We start from the raw sequence: 6,000 nt of genomic DNA, 5'->3' as shown, positions 1-6,000 counted from the left end.
ATTGGGAAAACACTCTTCGAATGAACAGATGGGAAGGCAACACACCCAAATGGCTTTGCAATAGACAACAGAGAACTCCACAACATAGCTCTTGATTTGGGCTTGAAGATGGGCATAACATCTACTCAAGAGGAGGAGCAAGAGGATGGATGGGGGATGGATGGAACAGAGGAGGAGTCAAGAGCAGTAGCAAGATGAATGCTACTGCAAACTTGTGGTAAGTAGAAGGGAGTTGTGGGTAGTTGGAAGTAGGGGCGAGTTGGTTAGCACTTACTTCGAATTGAAGGAAATACTTACTTGAGGCTGATTTTTTGCCATTTGGGGCTTGATTTGGTGGTAGGCTCGCAACCGCTTGGAATCCAAGGCATTTTCATTGAAATCTTTCATTAAGTCCCACATTCCAGTGGATTCTCGAAAGCCATGGCCCACACGATACACCCCATCCTATAACTCATGACATGGCACACCTCATGGTATGACTCATGGCTCATGAATCATGAGCTGTAAGGTAGAGCCTTGTTTTACAATTTAGAAATTTGCAAAATTTTCAGTGGCAATTCAAATACCTTATGGTCTATTGAATGTCACATTAAACTAATGTTCATTTTGTTATAGTAACACTTGCAATTCATGAAACCTTCTTTAAAAAAAATTCAAGGTTAATTCTCAAATTGTGCCATTCATGTGACATTAAACCTCGGTTTTTCAAATCAAACTGCTGAAACACATTCTAGTTACATCTGTAGTTCTTAGACAATGGAGATGTCGAAGTCTACATAGCGTCTGCTACGAGAGCACATGCGCTTAATATGAGTTGCATGCTTAGGCTAGAAGAAATCGTACAACGGAGGAGGCCACACCAGAGGGGTCATGTCCATGGGATAACTACCCAGCACCCTCACGAAACTCGTGAACTCCTGCAGTTCGGAAAGCGCGTTTTGAGCTCTAGGATCAGCCATAGAAGCTTCAAAATCTATGTAGAACAAGTATTCGAAGTACTTGGCTTCCCCCCTGTTGGTGCTGTCCACAATACGAAGAGGCTGCTCCCTCTGAGGCCGGCTTTCTATCTTTATAAGATTTATGTTTCGGAAGGCGAACGCCGACAGCACCTTGAAAAGAGAGCCTGTGGCTTCTTCGTTTGCGAAAACGATGCTGGTCTTGAACGGCCGGTCGACCCTGGGCATGATGGGTTCTCTTGCTAGCATCACGAAGCGCGTTACGTTTTCGCAGTCGTCCTGTATGCCATCGGCCAGCACGTTCATGCCGTAGATCTCAGCCGCTCGCAGACTAGCGATGGCTGCAGTGTCCCTCAGATTGTTGTCAAGGATGTATTGAGCTGCCCCTGCGGTATCATCCACGGCGTTGCAAGCTACATAGAGCCCCAAGCGCATCAAACTGAGCTCGCACTGAGCGAGCGCTTGCGGATGACTAATGACGTGTCGCAGCTCCGCCTTGCAGACCCCAGGCATTGCGAGGAGGCAATGGTGCATGGGGAGTTGGACCTCGCCAACGATATGCAAGCGATGGCGGAGAAGCAGATCGTAATTCCGGTGAATGCTACCTCCCACAGAACTCTCCACGGGCAGAACAGCACGATCGGCAAGCCAGAGCTCCACAGCTTGAAACGCAGCCTCGAAGTGCTCACAGGGGATGGGCTCGAAGTGGGGGTAAGCTTTACAGGCTGCTGCATCAGTGTAAGCACCGAGGTTACCCTGAAAGGCAACGCGAAGGGTAGAACCATGCATAGGGGAAGGGGAGAGATCAGAGATGGAGAGGGGACGGGGAAGGTTGACATATTTGGGAAGGAGGCTATCATGGAGAGGTACGAGGTCGAGTTTTTCCATGCAAGCGACATCGTGGGCATCAATGGTGGCACAAGCGCTGTTCCTGCAGAAGGAGAGGGAAGGGTGGTAGGGAAAAGCGACGGAGGAAAGAGGGGAGATGGAGGAGGAGAAGAGGGAGGGAACCCATGAAAGCAAAGAGTAAGCAGAGTGAAGTAAGACGTAGCAAAAAGCTTTTGTAGAACAGTCAAGCTTTGAGAACTTGTGTTGAATAAAGAGTCGTGTCTTTGTGAATGTTTTCTTTGCCCGAGTTTTTTGTGCCTCCTTCAAACCTCCACTCAAACTATGTAGGAACCCACCTTGATTTTGATTCAAGGCCTCGTCTATAAGACTCTTTCTCTTCAAGGTTTGAATCCCTCGAGAAGACTCTTAGCATAGGCCATGGGCGGGTGTGTCGCCCAGATAGCCATGCGTGTGTGTGTGTGTGACGTTTTGTTTTGTTTTTTAGAGCCGCCTTTCTCGTTAGGCACTCCAAGTCGTTCTTGGGGGTGGACCCCTAGCACAAGACTCCTTTGCTTCCACACAAAAAAACACTTACAAAAGAAGAACCAACAACCCCTTGCATCAAGCTTACTTGATTACACATGCCCTCACCCTTGGGATTTGAAAGGCTCCACCTGATAAGATGCCCTCACCCTTGGGATTTCAAAGGCATAGGGACCTACACGAACGCCCTCTATTACTATATTACATATTGCCTCACTAAGTCTTCCCAAATCATGGACCGATGCCCCATTTCTTTCATTGTCACACATTTTAAGCGTTTTCTTATCTTGTCATAGTGAAACTCTTCTCTACTCCTATGACACTATATACACATTGCCTTTATTTTATTGAACCATGGTCATATGTCTTAAGGAGGGTGAGGCTATTTCTAGGGTGAAAGTCTCTTTTGGAAATGGTAAATTTAATTCAAGGGTGGTTTAGGTTGGGGCCCATAGTATTAAAAGCCAAGTTATTACTTGTGCTTTTACCCTTCGCCCACTCCCCTTGCAAGACAATTTGTATCTACCTTAGTATGGTCTGTAGTGGCTATGCCACCCTGTACTAGAAGCTTTGCACAGATCCATTTTTCTGGTGGTCCCAAATGCATCCATCTATGCCTCACTCCATTAACTCTCTTCACACTTTTCCACACATTAATACAAATTGTTGTCACTCTTATTGAAGCCTCAAATCACAAGCTTGCAAGTTGCATGCCTTGCTTGTACTTACTACCAACCATACTTTTGTACTTCCATCCTTGCAAGCAAACCTTGTGACCAAATAGTGAAAGAATTCCAAGGTAATAGGTGACCTAAGATTTTAGGTTTGAGTTGGGATTAATGGTTTCTCTCTCTCTCTCTCTCTCTCTCTCTCTCTCTCTCTCTCTTACACACACACACACACACACACACACACACACACACTTCCCTACTTGTTGAATTTTTTTTTCACACACACTTCCCTTATTTTGTTAAGAAACCCCCCCCGATTTTTTCTTGTACCTCCTTTGAAAATTCCCATTACGTCCCTTTCATAGTTGTTGTGATAACCAACCAAAAAAAGATCCCCCCATACTTTCCTTTAGAAATATTTTATGTATTTTTTTTAAAAAACCCCCCCTTTTTTTTTCTCTTTTAACCCTTTTTAAAAAATATATTTCCTATTTAAACTTTTTTTTAAATTTTCCTATATTTTCATTTAATTAGTTATCTTGTCCTAATTTATCTTTCCTTTACTTCCCCCCTTTTTTTTTAAATTTAAAATTTCTAATTATTTCAAAAGAAAGAACCAAACCCTTCCTCCCACTGCATTTTAAAATCCTCTATCTTTTCTCCAAATGATGGCACTCAGATTAAGGATTTCCCTAGAGCCACCTAAACTACCCGCCTCTGTAGAATATTTATTAAACCCCCCCTCAGACCCCCCCTCGCCCGCTGCAATTTCTCCCACTTGGCACGCACATTAATACTTTCCCTAGAGCTGCCTACTTGCCTGCCTCCCTAATACATTGATTTCACCTAAAGCCTACCTACATGCTCGACTACCCGACTACTTAGCCTATAAGAGTACCTATGCTACCCTCCTCTCACCCCACTAACTAAGCCCTTACTTAGTCTCTACCTGCTGCGCTACGCTCTTGCAATCCTACTCCCTACTCTCCGCAAGTACTAAGCCTTTAAATCTCTGCGTACTACACTGCACTGCCCACTGCTCTATGCTCTTTATTCTCAGAACTGTGCTCCCAACTCCCTACTCCTGTGCTACCTCGCCTCCCCGATCATTTCGCCTCCCTCCCGTACTTCATATTACGTGACCTCTCCCTTCATTACTTGACACGACCTTGCGGATTGTATTGCTGCTCACTATTGCGCCAAGAATACTATTTGCCTCGACGTCCGGACTACATGGCTGCTCAGGTTTTTCAAAGTAAAAAAAAAAAAAAACCCTTTCTTTTCCATTTTTATTAACATACATGTCACCCCCACATCCCCTCTCCTCTTCCACCCTCCCTTGTCCCCAGCGACGCCCCCCCCCCCCTATCCTTTTTTTATTCCTTAATTTCTAAAATTCCCCCCTCTCTATCTACCTCGTTCTTTTAAAAGCAAAACCCCCCCCTTTTTTTTAGTTAAAACCGTTTTAAACCCCTTTTTTCTTTTCTTTTCTTTTTCTTTTTTCTTTTAAATTAATAACTATGTCTTAATTAGTTATTTAATGCTTCCTACTTTGAAATATTTTAAAGCATGTACCCTAACTATGGGTTTAATTTCTAAGAATATCATGGTTAGGCCTTGTTCCTTACCTCTTTTTCTATAGCAAAATAATTTTTTAACGTGGCGAACTTGAAATAGACCCCCATGGATTATTTGAATACAATATCAATGATTACCAGGGCTTCATGGACTATTACTGAGTTTATGTTTCGTAATTACTTGCTTAGTAGTTTCCTCTTTTCAATTTAATATTTTCTAGGTCATTTTAGGTGCCTAGATAGGGTCTTTTTTACAAGTACCATAGGACACTTTATTCAATATGCCTAATGTCTTAACAATACTCCCAATTTTTACTTACCAAGTTAATCATTTCTTTGCTTAAACTATTCTTTTGGTCCTATATGAGATATATGTTCTTCCTACTGGCAAAATAATTTTTAATTAAAGCATTTTTAAAAAAAAAAGTTCTAGTCATAAGGGTGTGATGCCCCCTTGTTACTCCTTTTAAAGATGAGAAGCTAATTATCTCTAGTAAAGGAACAGGATCCCCCTTTTTGTACTTTCTAATGTGTTGATACTACATATTGTTTTCATTTCAGAATTCTGGTAGGTGTCTTGCTCTTTGGTATAAGCGATAACAAGCTGGGGTTTATAGGCATTACCTGTCTTCCCTCACGAAACTATGATGTTCTAACAGATTGTTTTGTTTGGATGGTGGTAGGTAAGTGGACCCCAACCTCAGAGTGGAGATTACTAGATGGATTCGACACTTTGTACTTATAAATATCCATATATAAAATAATTTTTTAAAATAAAGATTTTTCACCCTTTTCTGAGCATCGTGTGCCGTGTTGTTTCGAGGTTTCTTTTTTTTTAACACACACACACACCCAAACCTTGTTAACCTTTGGCCGTATTAACCATGGATCATGTTGGTAATCCTTGGTTGGACTACCACATTTTCCATGTCACGTGCCACGTTGCTCATTAAAACATTTATCAAGTTAGGCAAGAACAACTATTTTTTGCATAACTCAACTTTTTTACATGCGTAACAGGATTGCTGGAATGATTTCTTATTGAAACTTGGATTCAAAGATGACATTTGTTCCCCTCCAGCCCAAGACATTCGGACTATACTTGCATGTTTTTCAAATAGTGGATTCCATCAAAAGTTGATCAAATTTGAGGAAGAAGCAAAGAGAAAGGACACTCCTTCTGCTATTGGTATTGCTTCTATTAATGACTGGCTGCAATTACTCAAAACTTTTTGAAAGGATCCACACACCGCCAATGCAGCTTTTGGTTCGTTTTTGCGGCAGCTCATCGACGTTAACACTTCCGATGAGCAAGATTTAGAGTTCTACCACAAGGCTCTCCCAGCCATTGTGAACAAACTCTTACTGGTAAATAACTTACCCTTGATTCCCTTACCTGCCCAAATTGCCTGTATTCCCTTGAAT

At 42.4% G+C, this 6,000-nt stretch overlaps 1 pseudogene; it reads right to left on the bottom strand.

Moving 5' to 3' along the window:
• Positions 1-827: 827 nt before the first annotated feature.
• Positions 828-1,844, bottom strand: LOC147902813 (arogenate dehydratase 1 pseudogene; annotated as a pseudogene).
• Positions 1,845-6,000: the final 4,156 nt, after the last annotated feature.

The sequence above is a fragment of the Dipteris shenzhenensis genome, chromosome 4 (genome assembly GCF_047967505.1).
Source record: "Dipteris shenzhenensis isolate YYH24624 ecotype China chromosome 4, Dip_SZ_1.0, whole genome shotgun sequence".
Taxonomy (NCBI): domain Eukaryota; kingdom Viridiplantae; phylum Streptophyta; class Polypodiopsida; order Gleicheniales; family Dipteridaceae; genus Dipteris; species Dipteris shenzhenensis.
This window is presented reverse-complemented; position numbering and strand designations above follow the sequence as displayed.